This window comes from Anastrepha obliqua, chromosome 4, assembly GCF_027943255.1.
Source record: "Anastrepha obliqua isolate idAnaObli1 chromosome 4, idAnaObli1_1.0, whole genome shotgun sequence".
Lineage (NCBI taxonomy): Eukaryota > Metazoa > Arthropoda > Insecta > Diptera > Tephritidae > Anastrepha > Anastrepha obliqua.
The window spans coordinates 115,014,496-115,040,515 of NC_072895.1; the positions used below are offsets into that span (position 1 = coordinate 115,014,496).

The 26,020-nt window shown below is 35.6% G+C and overlaps 1 long non-coding RNA gene across 1 annotated transcript; it reads left to right on the forward strand.

Annotated features, from left to right (window-relative positions):
* Window positions 1-3,367: 3,367 nt before the first annotated feature.
* On the forward strand, window positions 3,368-9,276 carry LOC129243640 (uncharacterized). The gene is made up of 3 exons (XR_008582332.1): window positions 3,368-5,297; window positions 7,633-7,765; window positions 9,019-9,276. It is a non-coding gene; the product is annotated as an uncharacterized LOC129243640 (long non-coding RNA).
* Window positions 9,277-26,020: the final 16,744 nt, after the last annotated feature.

Sequence of the window (26,020 nt, forward strand, 5' to 3'; positions counted from 1 at the left end):
GCCCAATTTTCGACCACTTTTTGCAGCAATTGCGGCCGTATGTCAGCAATAACGCGCCGAATATTCTCTTCCAAGACGTCAATCGTCTCGGGCTTATCTGCGTAGACAAGCGACTTCACATAGCCCCACAAGAAATAGTCCAGCGGTGTTATATCGCACGATCTTGGGGGCCACGCCACAGGTCCACGGCGCGAGATAATGCGCTCACCAAAAGTTTCCTTCAATAAATCGATTGTTCCGTTGGCTGTATGGCATGTAGCGCCGTCTTGTTGGAACCAAAGGTCGTCCACATCAACATCGTCCAATTCAGGCACGAAAAAGTCATTAATCATGGCTCTATAGCGCTCTCCATTGACTGTAACATTATGGTCGGCTTCCTTTTTAAAGAAATATGGACCAATGATTCCCTCTGCCCATAGAGCACAGCAAACAGTGACTTTTTGAGGATGTAACGGCGTCTCAGCAATGGCTTGTGGATTATGTTCACTCCAAATGCGACAATTTTGCTTATTGACATACCCATTCAACCAAAAGTGAGCTTCATCGCTGAACAAAATTTTCTTGTGAAAATCGGGATCGGTGGCCATCTCGTTTTGGTTCGATTTGCAAACGTTGTTCAGGTGTAAGTCTATTCATTATGAAATGGCAAACCAAACTAAGCATAAATCAAGTGACAGCTGTCAAAAAGACCATCTACGAAAAAAGTAGTGCCAACTTGAAAACCTAACCTCTAAAAAAACACCCTTTACAAGAAATACAATATTCTTGTAATTAGTAAAAAGTGCCCTCCGTTGAGCACCCGAGTCGGGTCAGACTTTGGAAGTGAATTTAACATTTTTCTATTATCGCTAATGCCTTGAGCTTCCAGGTAGTTTCCTAAAATTTAATTTTCTATCGATTTATGGATATAAGCTTTTAAAAAAGGACCCTCGAACAGGACGAAAAAAGGTCAGACCTGGGTGTCCAACCGAAGGTTTTATGAAACTATCAAACGAAGTATAATATCCGAGCTCATATTGAATTTCAAAAATTATGGGAGCATCCCCACCTGTCAGACAAATCTTTTGTTTTTTCATTTCCTTCCGTCTTGTTGTTTATAGAATTTGAGAAATCTGAATTGTAATTTAGGGCTCCACCTACAACCCAGCATTATCTTAGGTTTACTAAGGGAATTGGGTTTGGATCAGGTACCGTGATGAGTAGAGGGAACTAAGTACCACGAGGTCGAAGTGCAAACCTCATTTTCATTCGGGGTACTGCTTGCTTTCAAGTAAATTGGCTTGCATTTTTGAAATTAATCCATACGACCCCCAACATCATTGTCTGAGAGCAAATAAACTTCATATGTCATTCTGGCCGTTTATATGTTTGTTTGAGTTTATTATATTGTAATGAAAATTTAAAGATTTCTATCTAAACGCAAATGAATCACAGTTGTTTAATATTAGGAATGCTCGTAGGCCGCATTGGCCAGCAGCCATGCAACCTTTTATGTAACAGAAACTTAATTTGGTATATAAATGCAGTTAAAGAAATGCAATCTAGGTCTATACATAAACATAAATATTAAATTTGAATTTTGTAGAAAAAAAACACGCCCTCAGACTTTTTATATGTGCATATATACAGTGATGTGCGATAAAATAGAGCCACACCCTTCTTGTTACTTTCTAAGTTCCCATAACTAACTGTAGTTTACTAATCATATGCAATCATTTTGAAAAGAAATTGCGCTTTAATATTTTAAATACCAAACGGGTGTGTGTTGAAATAGGACCAAATAACAATAAAAGTTTTATTTCAAGCTAAATTCATTTTGGATTCATTATTATAATTTTCGGTCGAACTCTTAAATTTTTTTTTATCAAAAATTTTAATTTCATTTTTTTTTTATTATTATTATTTTTTTTTTATTAAATCATATATTGTTTGTCAAAAGTCAAATTTTAACTTAACAGAGAAGAAAATATTGAACGCAAAAACGAAATTGCGCTAGAATCCGGCGTGACACCTAAAAGTACACGGCGGAAACTAATATTTTTAACTAATATAGAAAGATGGGTATGTTAATTATAATACTAAAATCGAGTAGCTGGAGGTAAAATTTTACTGAGATATTTACATCAGACATCAAAGGGTTAAAAAAGTTCGAAAAATCATTGTAATAGTTGAGTTCTGCACGAAGATGATGGAAAGTGCCGCCAAATATAATATACGACCAGCAAAGCAGCTGCTACTTTGCAAGAGCGAATTCTGCGTTTCGTTAAAAATTAGTCTTCTGTGAGGTCTTTGATTCTTAAAAAACAGTATATTTGGATTTTGACACTTCTACAACAACAAATACGCTGCATAAAAACAAGAGTTTTCGGAAAGTTTCATTCCATATCGAAGTGGACAAAAAAACGGTTTCAAAGGAGGTTTTAGGCAGAGACTGACCCCCATTGTCGCCTCATATAGCACATAGCATATACAGGACTCTTATTGAAATGAACTCGTGACTATTCTATTGCCCAGATATTTTACCATTATTTTTATTATTACTTTAGTCTTATTTTTTTTTATTTATTTATTTTTTCTTTTCAAAAATTCTGTGTTGTATAAAGCTAAATTCCATAAACACTTCAAAAATTCTGTAAAGTCTGTTACCTTAAAATCTGTGGTTCTAAAAATGTTCGGTTCTTTCTATTTCATCGCACACCACTGTATCTATGTATGAACATATTTAGGCTTAACCAAATTTCATAATTGGTTCTAAACCCCAGCCATAAGATAGTTATTAAAATTCCTCGAATTTGTAATTTCAATTTTTTGAGCAACCCATTCCCTGTGTCTTGGAATTCGAAGTCTATTCATGACTAATACTCCTACATTGTTTTTTAAACAAGAAATCAAATATACCCGTCGACAAAAAGAACCCACACACCTCTTGTGACTATACATTTTTACACTGCAATTTATTTAATTTTCATTAAAAATATATTTGAATTTTTAACAAGAGTCGTATGGAAGAAAATACACAATATCATCAATAAAACTTATTTTTTAACAACCAGCAATTTTTGAGTCACTTCAAACTTCCAATTTTACTCTGGTTAAAAAAAATTTCCTTAATTCATACAAAGTTTGGCACTTTGATTCATATGAATGTGAAAATTTATAATCTCAAGGGTGATTTTTTTTTTCTGGCGACGTAGTGATGGTAACTATCAAAGGTCCAGTTTCTGACGAACTGAATTATTTGTCTTTTTATCTAGCAGTTTAAAAGTGAGCATAATTTTTTTGTACTAAATAGTTATTTTGTATATACACTTTAGGCTCCATGTATTAATGTTATTGTTTTCCATTGAGATTCAAGGGGTTGTGACGCGCAATATATAGCCTATCCAATCCAAGTGTCAACCTCACCTACGCGCGGTGAATCTTGTTATAAATATATGCGAGTATATATAGCAGGCGAGGCTCTGGCGACCCCAACTTTTTGGCGGGGGAGAAAATAGTTTAAAACATCGTAAAATTATGACAAAGAAGATCAAACAAAATCCGCATCCACACAACATTAATGACCGACTTTTCCTTTAACGTTTGCAAGATTGGTTGGCAGCTGAAGTTTTATTAAAGCTATAAAAATATATGTACGAGTATGCTAACAAAATTTTAATGGAATTGGGAGCAGCTGGGCACGTTTGGAAATCCTCAGTGGCTACTTTTTCCGAAATTCGGCAATAAATTTATTTCTTCAGCTTTGGCTACCGAAGCTTTGCTTGATCGGCAATGTCGGAGGATTACACACAACAGAAAAATTGTGATTTATGTGGTACTTTTTTAAACTGTGTAACAACGTGAAAATAAATATATGTATATCGCCCTACCTCATTAAAAAGCCGTACAGCACGGAAAGTGGAGAGCACAAAAAGGAGAGATGCAAGCGATGAAGAGATCTCTTAATTGAGTTATTCAACCTCTAACTGTGTCGATTCAATGAACTGAACAAGAAAAGCGCCTACAGCATATACTTCTCGGTGGTTATAGCTAATAAGCAGCCAATTACACAAATTTTTCCCACCCTACTCCGTGGGTGCATGACAAGCTTTTGCGCACGATGAAGAACACTGGATCTTTCAATTAAGGGATTTCTCAATGCTGATCACAACGGCGATAATATTTTTGGCTTTGCGCACTCTCTACGTAAGCTCATTGACAAATGAGGTTAAAAAGTGTAAATTGAGCGAAAAAGTTTTCAATTACGTTGCGATTAGTTGTTGTTGTAGCAGTATAAACATTCCCCATACTTACATACAGGGAATGCTGCTGGAGTGACAATCCTTGGCCGGATATAAATGCGAGTCGTTTCGGTAACGTAGAATCGACTCGTGGAAACGTCGTTGCGATCAATGTGCAATAAAACACAAAAACAAAACAAACCACTTGTGTACAACACCTGACATACGATAAAAGCATAGATATACCTCCGTCCTAATGGACGTCGACAAGACAGCCCAAACATGCCTGACAACCTCCTCGAGCTTGTCGAACTGGTTCCTGTCCTAGCTGTCAGTGGTGGGGGACAAGACAACCGCACTGACGGGATACGTCAGCAACTCAGACACCGCAAGGCAAACTGGATGCAAAGCCCAATTATCTTGGGCATCCTTACCACACTCCTATGTAGCGTCGGGATATATCTTCGCAAATACAGCAGCGAGAACAACTTCATCCAGAACAACGGCAGCAGTGATACCCGTACAAACGGAAGACGAACTCGCGAAACTATGGCCCATCGACCGAAAAGCCGAGGGAGGTCAAAGTTTTTAATAACAGGGCAAGACATGCCTCTTACCATAAAGCAGGCCATCGCAGAGGGGATATTGTCTCCAGCGAGTACTACGTCTACTACTCTTGCTTGGCCCGGAACATGGTAGACGCTCTTGAAGGTGTAGACCTCTTGAGGTGCAACACGTTTGCCAAATATGAAGCAGACAACCCGGAGCTAGCCACGTTGTGGAAGACAACTATGGACGTGATATACGGGACGTACCCAGTGACCCGAACCGCATCCCGGGCCGCATCGGTGATATACGAGAAGGTCGCAAAAGATAAAGTAGCGAACAACACCAACCCGTCTGCTGAGACAGTCTTAACACTGGTGTTCCCAACCTCCGTCTCACTCTACCTCTGAGGTTTATCAACGTGGCGATTAGTCGTCTTAGTTGGCGTTAGCCGATAGTTAGGCGCCGCCCTCTGTGAGGATCTTTTAACGGAACACTGATTTTGGATACACATTTCAAACACTATTCAAGGTAAGTCTTTGCATGAAGAAAAAAAAATGCTAAATAAAGGCAGAAATTAATTGTCATGTTAAGGTAGCTCGTCATTCAAATTTATTAAATTGAAAGTTCCTAAAAGCATATATACACAATATATACATACCGCGGCCCCTCTCGCGTAGGAGTAGTTTTGAGGGATTTAGGATATGTATATAAAAGAATTACAAACAATGATTTCATAGAAAATAATTTTTTTATTAATAACCTCGTTGAATAAAATCAAAACAACCAATCAGAAAAATATCAAGCAAAATTATTTTTATTAATTTTCTATCTCAAACCGTTTTTGAACTTTTCATTTGGGTCATAGTTGAACAGCTTATGCAGATTATGAAGTTTAGAGTGTGCTATAAATAGAGGGAAATAGGAAAAATTAAGATTTTTTAGATTAAATTTAAGCAAATATTCGATTATTAGTGACGAATGAGAGTGGTGGCGCGGCCTGGCGGCTGTGGAATGTTTTTTTTACAGTTGAAATGCTAAATGTAACCGTGTCTATTCAAAGGGGTGCTAGTCTCTTCATAATAGGGGAACTAAAGGCTACGCCCACGGCAGCGATGATTGTCATGCTGCACTTATTATCGATTGAGGCCTACGTCAAACAGCTGGCGGCGAAATCGGAACTTAGGTTAAGATAATCTTCTAACTTAGCAAAAGATGTCACGCAAGAATATATATATATATATATATATAATTGGCGCGTACACCCTTTTGGGTGTTTGGCCGAGCTCCTCCTCCTATTTGTGGTGTGCGTCTTGATGTTGTTACGCAAATGGAGGGACCTACAGTTCCAAGCCGACTCCGAACGGCAGATATTTTTATGAGGAGCTTTTTCATGGCAGAAATACACTCGGAGGTTTGCCATTGCCTGCCGAGGGGCGACTGCTATTAGAAAAATGTTTTTCTTAATTTTGGTTTTTCACCGAGATTCGAACCTACGTTCTCTCTGTGAATTACGCACCAACCCATTCGGCTACGGCGGCCGTTTGTTTTTGTTGTTCTTGTAACTGAAAATAAAACTGGGCTAATCGAAAGGATGTTTTTTTACCGTTGAAATGCTAAATACAACTTTTCTTTTTATCCAGAAAACACTTCATATGCACGTGAAACTATAGACTTTATATAGTAATGCTGCATACTCAGTTTCTTATTATCTTATTAATTAAATTTTTAAAAAAATTTTAAAGGACTTTAAATTTCAAAGACAACACGTATCCAGAGGTATCCATTGCGTATACTTAATTTCGTAGGGAGAAAGTTTTTAATGATTCTTTTACGGTTTTATAAAACAGCAAAAACGAAATTATGTAGGTATGTTTTACGACAGTTATGGATATACCTTCAAGATATTATATATATATCTATATATTGTTTGTTTTTGAAAATAATTCATTTGAAAATTTTAACGATATTTACGGATACATTTTTCAAAGGACACATTTTCAATAAATATCCTCTTTTTCCGTTTCATATCCATATGAATATGATAGAGTCAGTAAAACTATTTAAAAAACCATATTTTGAAAATTTAATTCTTTGAAACTTTGCAGTCCTTTAAAAAGTTAAATCAATGAGAAAATGGGAAACCGGGTGTGCAGGATTACTAATAAAATTCATAGTTTCACGTGCATATGCAAATGTTCCTCGATATGTCCTTGTAAAAAAATTTGTTCATATATATTATTAGTTATGAGCTAAATGGTCCATACCAAGGGAAGCATTCTCAAATCAATTTTTCTAAATTTTTTGTAAACTGCGATGAGAAGGACGTCTGACATTTCGCCTAGCATCATTTCCAAATCAATATAGTTTTATTTCATCGCTCAAAAGTATGATATACCATTTCTTCATACCCTGTGGCTCACACCATGACTTGCGCTCTTGAGCAAAACTTTTGCTGCTCCTTAAATTTGCTTCTTTCAACTGTGGAACTTTACGAGCTATTCTGCCCAGTAGGTTCATGTTACATAATCGACGCCGTACAGATCTCGCTGATATAAGGCTGCAATGGCCTTTGATGACTTGAAAATGATCCCCTTGACAAGAGTCACAATTAAATTATCAGTAGTTCAAGTCGTTTTCTTTTTGCCATCACGTCGTTCTGTGAATTTCTTGGGCTTAAGGGCATTTATATCGAATTTAAATCTCAAAAATTTTCTATCGTTCTAAATTTTTCCGTGCGGCACTAGGGAATCGATAGATAAGGCAGCGTACATATTTTAATGATCATAACTGTATGTATCTAAATTTTTTTTCCACTTTTTTTATTATTTTTTTATAAACGTTTACAGTTTTGGTTAAATTTCAGAAGTACGTCATCGAAAACTGAAATAAAAACAAACTAATCGATTACTGAAAAAATCAGCAGCAAACACAACTTCGGATTTCGCCAAAGTCTCCAAGTGATACATACATAAATGCAACGTGTTGACAGCTCTAAGGTAACTTAACATATAAGTATGCAGATTGTTACAAAATAGAAATGTTTTCCTTAAGAATAAGAAAAAAAATTTAAACATTTTGCTTCAAAAAGTGATGAAACAAATTTATTAAATATGAGCAGCTCTGAGGAAAATTAACATAGCATAAATATGTAGATAGGTTAGGTTAGGTTAGCCTGGTTGGCAATAAGCCGCGCATAGACCTTTTGGTCCCTAGCGATACCAGATGGAGACCGACCTCTATGAATACCTGAAGTAGACATCATGTAGGATGTCAGCGCTTTTAGCGAATCTAAGTAGGGCTGGGAGCTCCGCTTTAGAGACGTCTTCCAGACCCTCAAACAGTGGTGCTCCCAGGCATTTTAGTCGCGTTTTTAGTAATGCCGGACAAGCGCACAGAAGGTGTTCTAAAGTCTCCTCAACATCCTCTCTGCATTTCCTGCATTTGTCCGTGTTAGCAATCCCTATCTTGTACGCATATGCAGCCAGTAGATTGTGGCCTGTTAGCATACCTGTAGATAACTACAGATAAGAATATTTACCAGTTTTTAATAAGAAGTACTTAAGATAATAAGAAAAATCTACTCAAAAATTGGAATGAACCATACCCTTTTTATATAATATACAAAGTTGAAAGACAACTTTTCTGACTATTAATTAACATTTTAATTATGTATACTTATATTTGTATGCCATATTGTTACCAAAAAGCATCCACGCGTTAACCAGCATTTTATTCGAATTTTCTTATTTTTACAAACATTAGAGCATTAAACACAAAAGTAACGACTTAAGAAAAAGAGTTAAGAAAAAAATTTAACACAAATTTGCTTTTTTTTAAGTTTTGTAATATGTTTTGTTTGCGTTGTGGTATGAAGTTTCAGAAATGTTTGTTACGAGCTTTGTGCATTTTGATAACATATAGGCCACGAAAAGGCGACAAGGTAACCAGCGCCAAGGCGAAAAATGCTATACTCTTTTTAAGACACTTCTGAACAATATATATTTTTTCTTGTTATGGCATAAACTTTCAATGTACGCAGGAAAAATGGCATAAAAATTTAAAATTTATTTTATTATTATTATTTAATTATTCATTTGAAATTAGAGTTCTGATAGCATATTAATTTTTTTTTTTTTTTCGTTTCAAAAAATTATCTTAAAAAGCATGTCAATTTTATGAAATTTTATTATGTTTTTTATCTAACATATTTTTAAAAAATTTTAATTAAACAATGAAATTTTATTTACAGCATTTGCTTACTATGAGTAATGCACACACAACTAAAGAAAGATCATATCGCAACAAATAACGAGTATTTTTGCTTAGGAGTTCAAGTGTTTATGAACTGGTTTTGATGCACTAAATAAAAAAAAAAAAAAATAAAAATAAAAACTCGCGAATGAATAAATGGGCTTTTCCCACTTTTATAAACTAATTTTGAAAATAATTAAAGATTACATCAGATGAGAATTAACTTGTTATCATAAACAGGCAAAGAGCATAGAGCTGTAAAATGATCAAGTAAATCAAATTCGAAAATGTTGCAGTTCAAAAACCCTTAAAGTTGTCCTTAGGGAAATCAAGTAGAGTTTTGTTGTAATAAGATCATGCACTACCGGATCGTCTTAGATTTTTATCCTGCCAAAAGCAGTTTTTTCGGTGCTGGTTTTTTGGTTTGTGTTACCAAAATTTTCATTTACGGGGGTAGTATGGTTAATTCGGTGTAAAACAAGCACATTTTTCGAAATTTTTTTTGTCGACACAGTTGATTTATTCAAAATTTTAAAATTACTTCATTAAAAAGTCATATTTAAAGAATATTGTGTGAAATTTTCATTGATTTTTATGAAGAAATGAGTTGGTGGCAGCGAATCTTCGCGGACGTCTCATAAAAAAGTTGTCCCTCAGAACTCATTACTGGATCAACTAAAATCAAAAAACCAAATTGATTTCATCAGCTAATAAAGTTTCGCAGGTAACAACGTCGAATTTTTTTTTTTTTTTTTTTTTTTTTTTTTTTTTTTTAATTTTTTAAAGCGCTTTGAAGTCAAAACACCGATTTTTCATAAAAAAAACTTGAAAACTTTGTTGTTTTAAAATATGACAAAATTTAAAAAAAAAAAACTCGACGTCATTACCTCGTGAATAAAGTAAAGAAACAAAAAAACCAAATTTGAAAAGAATCGGTGCAGTAGATATGAATCTACAGTGGACACCGACCGTAAAAAGGCAAGTGTGAGAAAAACGCGTTTAAAGATTTGTGCAGCGTGAAATCCGGTTGGAGAGGTAGATACTTAATCCTTTGTGTCTTTGTCAATTTTACTCCAATGCACTTCAAATTTTCACACAATAATCTTAAGATGTTATAGAATAATTTAAAAAAAAAAAAAAAAAAAAAATGAAAAAAAAAAAAATACCATACTACCCCCTTACGCAATTGCTCTTTTTTTTTCTCTCTCTCTCTTTCTTTTTCTTTCTCTCGCAATTGTGACTGCGACAAAAATCCTTTTTAATTTTTTCCCCACTTTCAGGCATTTATTAAAAAAACAAGGTTTTATTAAACTTTTTTAACACATAAGATTCCGTACTTTTCGGACTATTTAAAGTTGCTGCTATGGCATTGTGCGACAAATGACCATTTTCTTGCTTTTTGTGCACAACTTTCTCCGCAAGCTCACTCTTAAGCGAACAAATTTTGAAGAATACGCAGAAGTTACGAAAAGTGAATATGCCAGTTAATAATACAACAAACACTATGAATGTGTTCACAAATTTTTTATTTACAGTTAGTTTTACGGACGTTGACATTAAGCTTGAAAATTTAAATTATATGGGTTTTTTTATCAAAAAAACTACATAAAAATAAATAAATTTCCAAATTCGCGCTCCTATTATGGTGAACACAGGTGCATATACATACATTTGTTTATTGTTGCCCACATATTGTGCAATTTGTATTAAAACATATTTGTTTTAAGAAAGATGACAAAACAGTTTTATGCTTTAACTCTTAACAAGTCCTTACAACCGTTTGCATTTACTCGTATCAAGTTCATACAGCTCCTTATTCCTTCAACTTTTTCCAGCTTGATACATCTTTGTTTGGTGGGGCCATACTATTAGGTCCTTCGCGGCGTTTTGCCAAAACTCGATTAGCTCTTCCTTAGCGCATTTTGAGAAATACTGAGCAATTTCTGGTGTCTGCTGTATTAGTTCCAGAAAGTGGCATACTGCTGTCGTGTTGTTACAACTTTACACCTGATTTGTGTGTTATTGAATTAAAACTCAAGTTCTTTGTTAGTTGTTAGAGAATTATGTTTTATTTAAAATTATTATTATTTTTTTTCTAAAGCTCCATGCTTAACACATTGACTGCTGACTAGAATGAAGAAACTGAAAAAGTTTTTTTTGGAAATAATACACACTTTCGATAATATAAAATTGAAAAAACATATATTTATTTAAAAAACTCAAAAGTAATGTCCTCAGGGCTAGGACGTCTAAAGACGCCGTCAGCCTCCTGCTAAAAAATTTTCGCTACAGGCGGGAGACGTGTAAAGATGCCTCGCATATAAATTATGGTTTGCTGGTATGGAGCACTATGTGCTCATTGAAAACACCAAGTTATTTTTTAAGCGCTATGCGCTGTTGGTTTATTAAAGAGCTAATTACAACTAACAACTTAAAAATAATTTCACCTACTTATATGTCCCTATTCTTGGCACAATTCGGTGACGGTGTAGCTCGCGCTGACGTTGTTATTGTGGACGTTTTCGCTGGCATTGTTGGTTCAGGTTGCGCTAACGTTGTTGTTGTAGCATTCGCGCTGGCATTCTTGGTTCAGGTTGCGCTTGTAGCATTCGCAGGTAAGCTTGGATTCATGAGGTGTGGGAATACGCTGACGCGAGCAGTTCTCGCGCTTGCATTTTGGCAGAATTCCTAAGCTATCGTCTGCACTGCAGCAAAGGGTTTCATGTGTCACGGTGGTGAGCGTTTTCATGTGTTAACTTATATAACACTAGCAACCCGCCCAGCTTCGCACGGGTATAAAATATATACCCTATGTCACTCACTGAAAAAATGATTAAAATCGATCCAGTAGTTTTGGCTTATTCATTACTGCCCGTGGCCCGCACGCGTTAAATTTGGAGTAAGACAATTCCCCTTTCTTTATAGCATGAAGATTTCCTGCTATCTTTGGGATATCTAAATTCATACCCTACATTTTTGCATATTAACTTTTTGCATTTTTACATATGTATTTATTTTATTTTTACAACAATTACTATATTACAGAATGTCTTTATATACAACGTTCATAGCCTTCTTGTCTTTAGACAATACACACATATTTTCTCTAGAGGTTACTCTTGAAAGAGCGACATACAGTTGGTCATGTGAAAAACAGTCAACACTCAAATCTAAGCCTGCAACGTTGAAGGTTTGACCCTGAGATTTATTAATGGTCATTGCAAAATATGTCTTTACCGGAAATTGTAAGCGTTTAAATTGGAATGGTAGATCCGATGGTATCAGAGGGATTCGGGGAATCAATACATCTTCTCCGGTACCACATCCTGTGAGTATTGTGCACTCTATTATGAAAGTTTGCAGTGATTTTACCAGCAACCGCGTGCCATTGCAAAGTTTAGGTGGACTTAGGTTTCTTAATAAAATAACAGGACAACCTATTTTCAGCTCCATTTTGTGAGGAGGGAGTCCAGACGGGTTCAAAGAATTTAGAAATTCTGTAGGAAATTGAACAGCTTCTTCCAAATCGAGAACAGTATCGACCGAGTAGTATATTTTCGTCAGCGCATCAATCTTTGAAATAATCAAGTTATTTACTTTATCTACTTGCTCGTTAGTTGGTGACAGAATAGCTCTTTCTTTAAACCAAGATATTGTCTTATAACTTATGTTATCAATGTCAGGATAGACATTGTTGACTAGGTAGGTAGGTAGGTATAGTGGTTGTCGGTTGACACACCTAGGCCTGCTGTAGGCCCATTGTGATACCACCAGGGCTGTCCCCTCTCCTCACTCTACATTGTCCTCATTGAACCAACCTGTGGCTTTAATATATTTAACAAGACTTGTTATTTTAACATTGGCTACTTCTGCCAAGTTATTCAGGGAACTTTTTCCTAAAATATTGAACCTTCTTCCATCCAGAGCCATGCACCCGCATAGAAAGTGTTCTATAGTTTCTTCTTCTTCAATATCGTTACAGCTTCTACAATAGTCGTTATAGGGCGTTCCCAGCCTACTGGCATGTCTGCCAATCAGACAATGCCCTGTTAGGACCCCGAGTAGATTTCTCATATTTTTCCTGTTTAGTTTTAACAGTCGGTTTGTGCGGCCCATGTTCCATTCCGGCCACGTCATTTTACTAGTTCTACAGGTCAAGGTCTGAGACCACAGCCTGTTGGCAGCACTGATAGTGTGTTTATCTATAAGCATCTTACAAGTTGCTAAGGGTATAGGAATGTCCGCTTTGTCTGGTTGGATCGGTAACGTGGTCCCCAATCTCGCTAATTCATCTGCTTTGCAGTTGCCTTCTATGTCTCTATGACCCGGCACCCAAGACCACTCGATGCAGCCCACCGGCTTACATCGTTCAAAGCATTTTGCATTATATAGCAGAGGGTATCTGGGAATTTCCCTCTTATTAATATTGCAACATCGTCTGCGTAGGCCACTACGTGTATTCTCCTTTCCTCTAGATTCTTCAACAATTGATTCATTGCCAGAATCCACAGCAGAGGAGAAAGTACACCGCCCTGAGGGGTGCCCCTCCTGACGGATCTGCGTATCGTCGAGGGGCCCAACGTCGAAATTACTAACCTGCCTAGTAGCAACTGTTTAGTAAATTCCAGTCGTCATTGCGCTTGTTATGGCCTCCGGTAGGATGTTGTTGAAAGCGCCTTCTATGTCTAGGAAGGCTACCAGAGAATACTCTTTGTCCTCTATTGATTTCTCTATCTCTGAAACTAGTGAATTTAATGCTGTCTCTGTGGATCTACCTTTACAGTAAGCGTGTTGTGATCTCGCCAGTAGCGACGGGGTCAAATTTTCCCTTATAAAGGCGTCTAGTAATCGCTCTAGCGTCTTTAATAGGAATGAGGAAAGGCTAATAGGTCTGAAGTCTTTAGGCTTTGTATGCGAGCTCCTACCAGCCTTTGGTATGAAAACTACTTTGACTTCCCTCCATCTTAGGGGGACGTAGTTTAGTCGTAATGCTGCTCTGAATATGGTTATCAGCCATTGCATAATGTTGTCCAATGTTTGTTGTAGTTGCGCAGGGATTATCCCGTCTGGTCCCGGTGTTTTATATGGATGGAAATTTCCTACAGCCCAAGTTATCTTGGCTTCTGTGACAATGTTGGGGATGTCGGTACCTAGTACCGCATCCGAAGTTGGAATATTGGCGGTTATCGCTTCCTCTAAGTTACCTGGGAAGTGGGTATTTAGTAATAGGTCTAATGATTCTTCGCTGGATTCTGTCCAGCTGGAGTCTGGCTTCTGAAGATACCCTATGGGTTGAGCAGACTTGGTTAGGATTTTCCTCAGTCGAGATGCCTCCACCGTAGTCTCGATCTCCCCGCAAAAAGTTCTCCATGAAGACCTTTTTGCTTTTCTTATTTCTTTCTTATATATAGAAAAGATGTCAAACGTCTTCTTGTGACAAAGAACTTTATTGAACTCCACTTTCTTACAAAGCTCTTCTTAACTTAAAGCTTAACTACAATAATATTTAACATTTAATGAGAATGGGAGAAAGTAAAACTAGCAATGAATGTAGGAATGCATGTTGTGTGTATGTTGAGTGCGTGAGTAAGCGTGTGGGTGTAGAGTGTGAGAAAGTATGTTGTTGGTTTACATAAGAGTTAGCATAAGTAATTAAATATAAGAGTAAGATTAAGTTAGAATTAAGAGTAGGTGTAATATAGGAATAGGGTGATCATGTAAGTAAGTATAGTAGTATGTAACATTATAATATAACTCCTCCACCCTTAAGTTATTTGCTTCCACGCAAATAAGTACCTAATAAATTTACAAAAATAGAGTTATTTTGAAGTGCATATTTGTTTTTGTTTACACACGTAATTTCTGTCTGTTTTTTCTTATTTTTATTTTTATTTTTTTTTGTTTACACACGTAATTTCTGTCTGTTTTTTCTTATTTTTATTTTTTTTCTTATTTTTTTTCTTTAGGTGAATAAATGCAAGATCAATTTGAACTATCATTGATAAACCTGTATTTTCTTTTCCATTGACTCTTATAATATTTAGTTTTTCGGTTATTGGAAGTATAGACAACATAATTGCCTTGACGATCATGACTTTCAAGTTTCTTATATTTCGGCTGAGCTTTCTCTATTTGCCTATTGACTACTATGTTTTCCAACTGCTCCCCTTCACAGTTTCTATCCACATTTAATTTATTAATTTTTTGTATTTTACGCTTTTCATATTCGTTACTCAAATTTTCTATTTCTTCTTTACTAAAATTTTTAATTATAAAATCAATTGGTCTTTTTTTCGTACTTGAGTGTATAGTTCTATTATAAGTTTCAAAAATTTTGAATAATTTTTCTTCTAAGGTTAATGTTGTATTACTTTTATCTGCTTTTAATATTCTTAGATGCTCATTGAGTGTGCCATGTAACCTCTCAATGGCTGAGTTTCCGGTTTTAAGATATGGTGTCGTTGTGTGCGTATCAATCTCCTGTTCTTTTAAAAACAATTTAACTGCGCTATGAAGTATGCAACGATCGTTGTCAAATACAAGTTTATTCATTTTGCCTAAAAATAAAATTCGCTCTTTTAAAGCTGCTAAAATTGATATCCAATTTCGATCATTCAATTTGTGAAATGTCGCATACTTAGAAAATGTATCTATTGTGGTTAAATAAAATGTATTTCTACAGGGAAACCATATGTCAATATGAACTATATCGTTAAAGTGCGATGGACTTTCAGAAATTTGGTATGGAATTTTGATAGGATTTCTGTCATGTTTAGCAATATTACATATAGAGCAATTATTTATAAAAATCGTTATTATTTTATATAGTTTAAGGTAAAAGTATTTATTTTTTAGTTCTGAATATACTTCCTGTATTCCCCTATGGTTATTTCGAATATGTTCTTTTTCTATTATTGTTAATATGTCATTTTTATCCGTAACTTCTATTAGTTTAACATTAGAACGATAAATAATAAGGTTTCTACTATGAAAAAAATTAGTATAAACATTCTGAAATTTCAAAAAGAGTTCGTCATCATCACAAAAAATACACATTATTCCTTTTTCAATTAAAATATTTTGCATAATGTTCCTTAAGCAAGTTTTGTCAGTAGCTTCAACAAAAGTTTGATGTTTGCTATTTACTATTTTGATGCGAAAATCTTCTTTCTGTCCGTAACTTAAATAAATTTGATTTTTGTAATAGTTGATAGGTTTTTCCGTAATTTTTATGTAATTTAAACTGTCTTCAAATGCGCTGTGTATTGTAGCTCCAGTCGAACTAATTTCCATTTGTTCTTCATTGCATTCATTATTATAAGTATTTAGCTGATTATTTAAAACATTTGCATTTTCAAAATTATTACCATCTTCACTAACATATCTACTCAAAAAATCAGCAACAGTATTATCTTTTCCCTTGATGTGAACTATATCAAAATCGTATTCATTTAACATTATTTTCCACCTTTGCAATTTCATATTTGGTTCTTTTATATTATGCAACCAAACTAAGGGTTTATGATCAGTTTGAATCTGAAATTTACGACCAGATAAATAAGTACGAAAATGTTTCACGGACCATACAACAGCAAGAGCTTCTTTTTCTATGGTTGAGTAGCGAATTTCATGGTCAGACAACGTTCGCGAAGCATAACAAATTGGGTGGCCTTGTTGGCTTAAAACTGACCCAATTGCGAATTGTGAAGCATCCGTTGTAAGGATGAACTTTTTGTTAAAATCTGGTGGTTGTAACATTGGCTCACTAGTAATAAGTTTCTTTAGTGTCTCGAACGAATTAAGAAATTCTTGGCTCTTAAAATCTAATAAAGCATTTTGCTTTAAAAGCCGAACCATAGGGTATGCGACTTTTGCATAGTCTCGCATAAATTTGCGATAATAACCGGTGATGCCTAAAAATCGTTTGATTTCCTTTATGTTTGAAGGTGGTTGCATTCTATGAATTGCCTCAATTTTTGAGGGATCAGGTTTTATACCTTCACCTGTTACAAGGTGTCCTACAAATTTTGTGGTCAATGCAGCGAAATGGCATTTATTTATTTGTACCTTTAAATTTGATTCTCGTAAAGTGTTAAATATTTTTTTAATGGAATCAATGTGTTCCTGAAAACTAGTGGAAAATATTAAAATATCATCAAGGTATACAACGCAAATTTTGTTGATATGATCTCTTAATACATGGTTAATTAAACGTTGGAATGTTGCAGGGGCTGTCTTTAGGCCAAATGGCATACGATTAAATTCGTAATGGCCACTTGCAGTTGAAAAAGCTGTCTTAGCCCTATCCTCGGGGTGTACCTCAATCTGGTGGAATCCCTTAGCGAGATCTATTGTGCTAAAGTAACAACATTTACCCAACTTATCAAATATGTCTTCCATATTTGGAAGTGGGAATTTATCGTCTACTGTTTGCTCATTTAATTTTCTGTAGTCGATTACAATTCTCCATTTTTGTTTACCGCCGTTGTCTGTTTTTTTTTGGTACAACCCATAGTGGGGAATTGTAAGGACTACAACTCGGAGATATTATATTTTGCGCTAGCATTTCCTGTATTTGCCTGTCTACTTCTGCCCGATGTATCACAGGGTATCTATACAGTTTGCTATAAATAGGAGTGTCAGTTTTTGTTAAGATACGATGACGAATTTCACTACTGAAAGGTAAGTTTTCACCATCTTTATAAAAAATATCACTAAACTTATTTACAACAGTCTTTAAAACTTGTTGGTCCTTTGAATTTAAGTGCCTAGGAAACATATTAGATACTGAGTCTTCTGTGAGTTCTACTCAATTGTTTCAGACCGAACTGTTATAGTAGCAGAAGTGTTGGACATTTTTAGAGCCATGATTACATTTTTCAATGATGGAAAAACTCTTTTTGTACAGATAAGTTTACAAAATTCTTTATTTGACATTCTTAATGCCAAAGCTGCTTGTTCCAAATGTTTAATAGGGGCAAGACCATACATACTTAAATGAGTTAAGCAACTACTTTGTAAAACACCGGTAATTGTCGGGGAAGGAGAGGCTTTATTCAGCTCCAATATAAGAGTGCCTAATGTCATTCCGATGATTTGTAAAATGTCATCAGAGCCAGAACTAAATAAATTCTTCATTTCATTCAACGATTTATGATGAGGAGCCAAAATATCCAACACAAAATCTGTCGGTTTATATAATGATAAAAAATGTTTGTTTAAATTGCGTCGGATTGAACTAAACACTGATGCAACTGTTTTGTTTATCAACTTCAAACAATGCAAACACAACAAGCTCATAATTGTTTCTGCATATTTTAATTCTTTGGTTACATTGGCATCATTTGCTTGACTCAACATTGTGAATAATTTATTCCAAAAATTTGTAATTACATTGGGATTGTATATTTCTGGTTGAGTTTGATGTGCACCCTCAGTTGTAGTTTCAATTGAATCAGCCAACATTGGTTCGTCCTGTCTAATAGGAATATCAGATTCTTGAAGTGATGGAATATAGGATGATGCAGGATTTATTCCAGTAATAAGCACGGTATCATTTGTTGAATTGTCCGCACTTGAAGAAATCCTTCCTAAACAAGATTGAAACAACATCTTGTTGATATTAGATGGATCACGAAGACTTAGAACAGTTATTGGAAAGTCAGAGATAAATTTCTCATAAATAGAAATCTCCCCACTGAAAAATTGACAGAGTTTGATCATTGCAACTTTTTTAGACATTTGTGAGGATTCTGAAAATGGTGTCTGTGGGTAATGATTTTTAAAGAAATATGTATCATCCCAAACCGTCAATTCATTTCCGATTATTGACGAATCAGGGCATTGATTTAAAATCGCATCAACTTCATGATCAGAAACAAACGTATCCATTATCTGAATAATTAAATCTCAATGATATGATTGATATAGTTCTTTATACAATCTATTGATTAAATTGATTGTGTTAATAGAATTATATACTTTGTAAAAGAAAAATTTAAGTGAATTATGAAATAATAAATTGAATTAATCAATAATTTGTAGAAATTATATTTATTTTCTTCTTTATCATAGTTTTTTATTATAATACAGAAGTTCTTTTCGAACAATGTAATTAACTTTTTTTTTATTTAAATTTAAAATTTTGCAGTGCGTGTAAGGTTCGCGATGGACTGCGCCAGAAAAGATGTCAAACGTCTTCTTGTCACAAAGAACTTTATTGAACTCCACTTTCTTACAAAGCTCTTCTTAACTTAAAGCTTAACTACAATAATATTTAACATTTAATGAGAATGGGAGAAAGTAAAACTAGCAATGAATGTAGGAATGCATGTTGTGTGTATGTTGAGTGCGTGAGTAAGCGTGTGGGTGTAGAGTGTGAGAAAGTATGTTGTTGGTTTACATAAGAGTTAGCATAAGTAATTAAATATAAGAGTAAGATTAAGTTAGAATTAAGAGTAGGTGTAATATAGGAATAGGGTGATCATGTAACTAAGTATAGTAGTATGTAACATTATAATATAACTATATTTTTAATTTGTCATAGTATAGGTCCCATTCACATTCGCTTTGGGAGAGTTTGGCTCTATTGAATTGTTTCCTGCAATTCTTTTGTAGCTTTTTCAGTTCGGGTGTCCACCAGGGTGGCTTATTCTTCCCTCTATACCTGGCTGCCGGACAAGCCTTATGCAGGGCTTGGTTGCAGCAATTAGTCAGTCTATTGACCATATTGTCTAATGCCTCTATGCTAGAGGGGTTAAAGGGGGGATCCATGGGCAAACGTTCTGCTAGTTCTTGGGAATATCTTAGCCAGTTTGTTTTCCTATGGTTCCTAAATTTTAGTGCTTTAGGATGAATGACCTCTTCTTGGAGCGTGCATTCTATATATCTGTGATCAGAGAATGAATGTGCATTCAGTACCCTCCAATTCACTATTCCTAAATTTTAGTGCTTTAGGATCAATGACCTCTTCTTGGAGCGTGCATTCTATATATCTGTGATCAGAGAATGAATGTGCATTCAGTACCCTCCAATTCACTATTCTATCTATAATTGAGTCTGAGACTAACGTAATGTCAAGAACTTCCCGACGATTACGTACAATAAAGGTAGGCTCATTACCGCGATTGCAGAGCAATAATTTGGTACTCATAATAAAATTAAAGAGTGACTCACCTCGCACGTTAATATCTGAACTACCCCAGGTAGTGTGATGGGCGTTTGCGTCGCCTCCCAGAAGTAATATCTTGCCGCAGGCTTCGCTGTCCAGTATTAGCTCTTTTAACAGCTGCGATTGGACTGGATCCCCGTGTGCCTTATAGAAGGACGATAGCCGGTACTTGTTACCATCTGTCTCCCAGCTTATCGTAGTTGTGTCTTTATTGCTATATTTATAAATCATAAATGTGGTTAGTTCTGTTTTTGCCATAATACAAGACCTTGATTTACCTTCACAGTCTGCTGTATACAGCTTATATTTCGGTGTCCTCAACCCGCAGATGCGCCCTCCATTGATCCATGGCTCCTGAATGAGGACAAAATCAGGGTTGTCTGCTGCCATGCGATCAATTAGGGCTTGTGATGCTAGCTTACTGTGATGTAAATTTATTTGTAGAAGACGCATGGTTAACACTCTCTGAATCTTCCTGTGAGTCGCTCAAGAGCTCTTTTTCTGAGTATGTTGTACTCAAACCAGCTGTAAGCTCAGTTGTCGTACTTGTACTCATTTTCTTGAGTCTATCTGTGAGCTCAGACCCTGACGAGCAGTATCCTTCCATGTCGATGCTTTCGACATCGCTTGAGGACTCCATAGGATCTTCCTCAGCGTCATTGGCCTCAATTTCTGAGGCCAATTGGTCGATGGCATCAGCATCTGTTTTATAGGTTCTGACCTTAACCTTGCCAAAACCATAGTTTATCATACCTTCGCTTTTCGCCAAAGGTTCTAGAGAATCGTTTGTTAGTAACAGCATTACTTGCGTTGTGGCACGTTTCGTCACCACACCACACTTATTATCTGCATGACTTGCTGTGGGTCAGAGGGTGTAGGGACCCAAACTCGTGCCCTCGGTCGAGACGGGATGTCTTTTTTGTCTACTACCACGAGCTTCGCTCCAGGGTAGACTTCCCCGATCTTCGCTATTGCAGTCTTGTATAGCTCCACCGATCTTTCGTCGTCGCAGGCTGTAATTTTAATCTGGCCTTGGTACCAGCCAGCGTCAGTGCATGATGGGGGCGGACCTGGGGCGCCAGGTATCCGTAAGCTCACGTTAGCGACTGGGCTATTTTTGAAAAAGGGCCCCCAGCCAGGCTGATCCTCGGCACGGGTCGCATGACACCTTGATCCGGCCCTTTACCTCACACCATGGTAAAACTCCATTTACAAATGATGTACTATTAAGGAGTAACGAACACTTATCCGTGGAGTCTTACCTTAGCTAGCTACCTCCCAACTGAGTGCAGGATGAGAACTGTGGTACCTATTTCCAGTCGGCACCCTCGGGGAGGGTTCAGTGGAGGGGTTTTGCCGACCCATTGTTGACTAACTCTTGGATGTTGTCTATCAAAACACAAAGGTTTTCTAGGTTAATCCTTCCCTCACTTTGTGTTAATTCTCCATTGCCAACTTTTAGCAGCATCTCTGGAAATAGCCTGTTCTCACGTGAAGATGACGAAACCCTCATATTAGTTTTAAGATCTAATTTATTGACATGCGACCAAAGGTGGGATCTTTTTAGCGAAGCATTTATTTCGTCAGCACGTGTTCCTCGAGTCACAACTGGTAGGATTTGACGGAAATCTCCTGAGAACAGAATTGTACATCCACCCATAGGTGAATTTTTGTTGCGCAAATCGCGCATTGTCCTATCCAGTGCTTCCACAGACGTCTTGTTTGACATGGTAGCTTCGTCCCAGACTATTAATGAGCAGTCACGCATCAATTTTCCTGTATTGCTCTGTCTAGAAACACTACAGACGCTGTTATCATCATCGGTTGCGATTTTGATTGCTTGATTGTAAAGTGTGTGGTTCGGCCTCTTTCCAAAAGAGTGGCGGCAATGCCGGATGACGCAACAGCTAACGCAATTTTTCCGGTAGATCTCAATTACTAATTACTGATGTAATATCTTGAAAAATATTGTTTTTAATTATATGCTGTAAAGAGCCATATACATAGATCTATATGAAAACAACAATGTATTTAAGGTATTTAATTGGATAAGGATTAATGTTGTACCTATTTGTTGAAATCGCTTCGGAAATAAGCTATTAGTTGTCGTAAAAATGACAAAAAATGTTATTGTATGGAATCGATAGCAAACTAAACGCGCTCCGAATCAATAAAAACTATTCAAAAACTGTATTTTAATTATGTGCGATTTACTAATATAGAACGTGAAAATAGCGTTTTATTTCGCTGTAAAATTGTATGTACATATAATTACATGGAATTCAGTACATACATAGATACATATGTACATACGTCCGAAATGAAATAATGCGAGCGATTCGTAAATACATACATACACACGTCACCATACGATGTTATTCAACATTAATGAGGTGTGGTGAGATTATCGCTTAACGCCTGTTGTTTCATTCGGTTGACAGCGAACAAACACACAAACAGCTTTTTTTGGAAAAAGAGCTGCTTTTGTTTAAACAATTTTGGTTAAATAACAAATAAATCAATTTTTTTTTTATGCAGAACGAAAGTAAATATTTCAAAGTTAAACTTCAAGAAAGTTTCATTTTAATTGGTTGATTCGTTTATGATTTATGGCCGTGAAAACAAAAAATTTATGTTTTTTTGCCACATTTTGACCGATTGCCACGCCCCCTTTATATATTTCTTCACATTATATAGATATAAACCTTCCTCTTCAATCAATCTATTTTTGAAAAAAAACCGCATCAAAATCCATTGCGTAGTTTTAAAGATTTAAGCGTATAAGGGGACATAGGGACAGAAAAAGCGGCTTTGTTTTATAATATGTAGTGATTTATAAAACGAAATCTTAAAAAAATATAATTATAGCTACATGTTCTTATGAAACTCAGCGAAACAAGGCTCGAAACACAAGGCCGGCTTTCCAGGACAAGTTGGACAATGAAAAACAGTTTCCCTGCAAATCTTTTTTTTTGCAGCAATTAGTGCACTTTCGATGGGCATGGTTTTTTTCCTCCGGTTTGAGGATTTTTTTCTGGTACATGGTTCGTTGCACGTCGATTTTCAGCGGGGTTAGGGCTTTGTTTTTCAGGAAGTAAGTACTCAAGGACACGAAGTCGATATTCATACAAGGATACTCTTGGATGCTCGTACTTTTTGAACAAAAAATAATTATCATTCTGTGTTACAAAATTCTGTAAATTGCAAAAAAATTCTGCTTTCCAAAATTCTGCTTTTTCAAAATTCTGCATGTTTAATGCGAAAAATTCTGCTTTATTCAAGTTTTGTGATTTTCGTCATACAAGAAGTAACAAAATAAACATTTATTCCATAAATATACATATGTATATGTTTAAGCGATAACAATATTTTAGTTAAGCCAATAACAATATTTTTTGGAATTCTTTTTAAATATGTAGTGTGACCTTATTCATTTCTTTTCTTAATAATTCTTCGCAGCTGTTCGTTTTTTTTTTAGAAGAGTTCTACGCAAAAATACGGTGGATTGCGTAGCCGGAGTCGGACTGATGAGGGTTAGTTTTTTGAAGCGCGGCCGGAGGCCGCCCATGCAAAAAGGAGTTCTACGCAAAAATACTGTGGATTCTATCGAAACTGAAGAAAAAATTATTATTATTATTATTTTTTATTTAATATCTCGAATAATAATAAAAAATAATAATAATAATAAATTAAATAATTACATTACCTCTTTAACATTGTTAACATTATATTTTAATACAGAATTTTGTAATACAGAATTTTGTAATACAGAATTTTGTAATACAGAATTTTGAAAGCAGAATTTTAAAAAGCAGAATTTTGTTTTTAGAATTTTGTACATACAGAATTTCGACACCAACCCTACGAAAGCATTTGATCTTTTTTGTCTATACCTCCCATGAACTTATTATATTCGCAAATAGCTTCCGGTTTTTCTTTTTCCTCTTGGCGTCTGTTGTAATATTTTTTCAAGTTATTTCCAAATTCTGTTGATATATAGAAGATGTCCCTCTTGTCCTTCCATTTAGCGATCATAACTCCGTTACAGTAGCGTGCAATCGTTTCTCCTTTTTTTAATTTAGCATTTTTCACTTCAACTGGATTATCTTTTCGGTCAAATCTAAGAGTACCAGTACAATATGTGTTTCTAGACAATAATTTGCACGCCAGGTGATAGCTATTATAAAAATTGTCTAAATATAGTGAATGCCCTACATCCAGTTTTTCTTGCATCAAATGGAGTACTACATTGGCAGCATGTACTTTTCCGCCAAAATCATCTAGGGTACCAGTGTAGACAGAAAATTTTAGACCCGTACCATCTGGCTCCGTTAACAAATATAATTTTACTCCATATTTGTGGCGTTAATTTTTAATATATTGGCGAAAAACTAAACGGCCACGCTACAGCACCATCGATTCGTCCAGTGACAAATTGTTTCTGGGTAATAAACTTCTTGCATTTTTGTATTAAAATATTCTATAACAGGCATTCTTTTGTATAATCTATCCGTCGGTTTTGCATCAGGTCTTGGATTCCTTGTGAAGTGTAAACATCTTAAAATCAGCATAAAATGTAACTCGCGCACTTATAATTTTATCGTCTGTTTGCGGACAGACGGAATGATTTACCTCTTTGTTTATTTATTTTTTCTCACCAAAAAAAATGTGTGCAATAAATTCCAGGTACCTTTATCCGCTGGAACAGGAATGTTTGACCACTGTCCTTTTTTCGGTTTGATAGGTGATTCCGTTGCCTTGGTGTTCGCTTTGATGCTTGTGCGTGCTTTTTGGTGCCCGGTACTGGTGTGTAGGTGCGCTTGATTCAGAAATTGCTTGTTAGTTTATTTGCCAAAGATCCGACTCGAAGGACCATGTTATCATCGTAGGGCGACGCAGATGATAGGTTTAAAAAATGTGGGGCCTCCACGGTCGCTCCGATGATATATTTTGAAGAAATAGAAAAATAGAAAGGCGTGTCAGTTTCCGGTTATAATCAGTTTTTTATTATTTCTTAGTATGTACATATGTCGGTATAAATGTATATCGTACAATATGTAATAACTCGGTGTTATTTATTTATTATTAGTATAAAATAGATATATTGATATGTAATTTTAGTTACCTTGGCTGACACGTCCTGATCCTTGCTTTATAAAAATCGCAGTGAAAGTTACATTAAAAATTGAGGCGAAAGTAACCTCGGCGAATAGCGTTTAACACGGTAAACGTTTTAACTGTTCGGCGGGGAAATGCCAAGGTTAACGGCCTTCACGTTGCAGCGACTGGAAACGGTGGTTTGCAACAGTCGGAACGGTCGGCGCAGTTACCATTAGGGTGGCTAAACATTTACGAGACTTTAGGGTGTGGCCTAAACACGAATGTGTTTCTATCTTATCTCTAGTCGAATTCTAGCATAGTTCTCTAACCTGGTTTTTGATTCGAGAAGCTTTAGATAATGCTAATGTAAAATCTAAGCGTTTGCTTGGAAGACCTCTTTATATGACAAATAAAATACCTTAGTTTATGTTGCTAACCCTCTCATGGACGAATTAAAATTGGCGGGGCTAAAATTTTTTTGAGTAGATATATAAGATAGGGTTGACATCAATATTAACTGTTCAAAATTTCAAGGTCCTAGGTGTCCTGGTTCAAGAACTACAGGATGTTGCGTATATGCAACATTGGGCAATGGTGGTATATTTAGAAACAAGTTTATTTCTTTTACAAATGCCGTTAATTTATATTTTATGTATGATAAGACACGAAACAGTTTTTTTGGGGATTTGAACACAAGTGCACATTACATTTGCTGCATTTACAGCTTTGA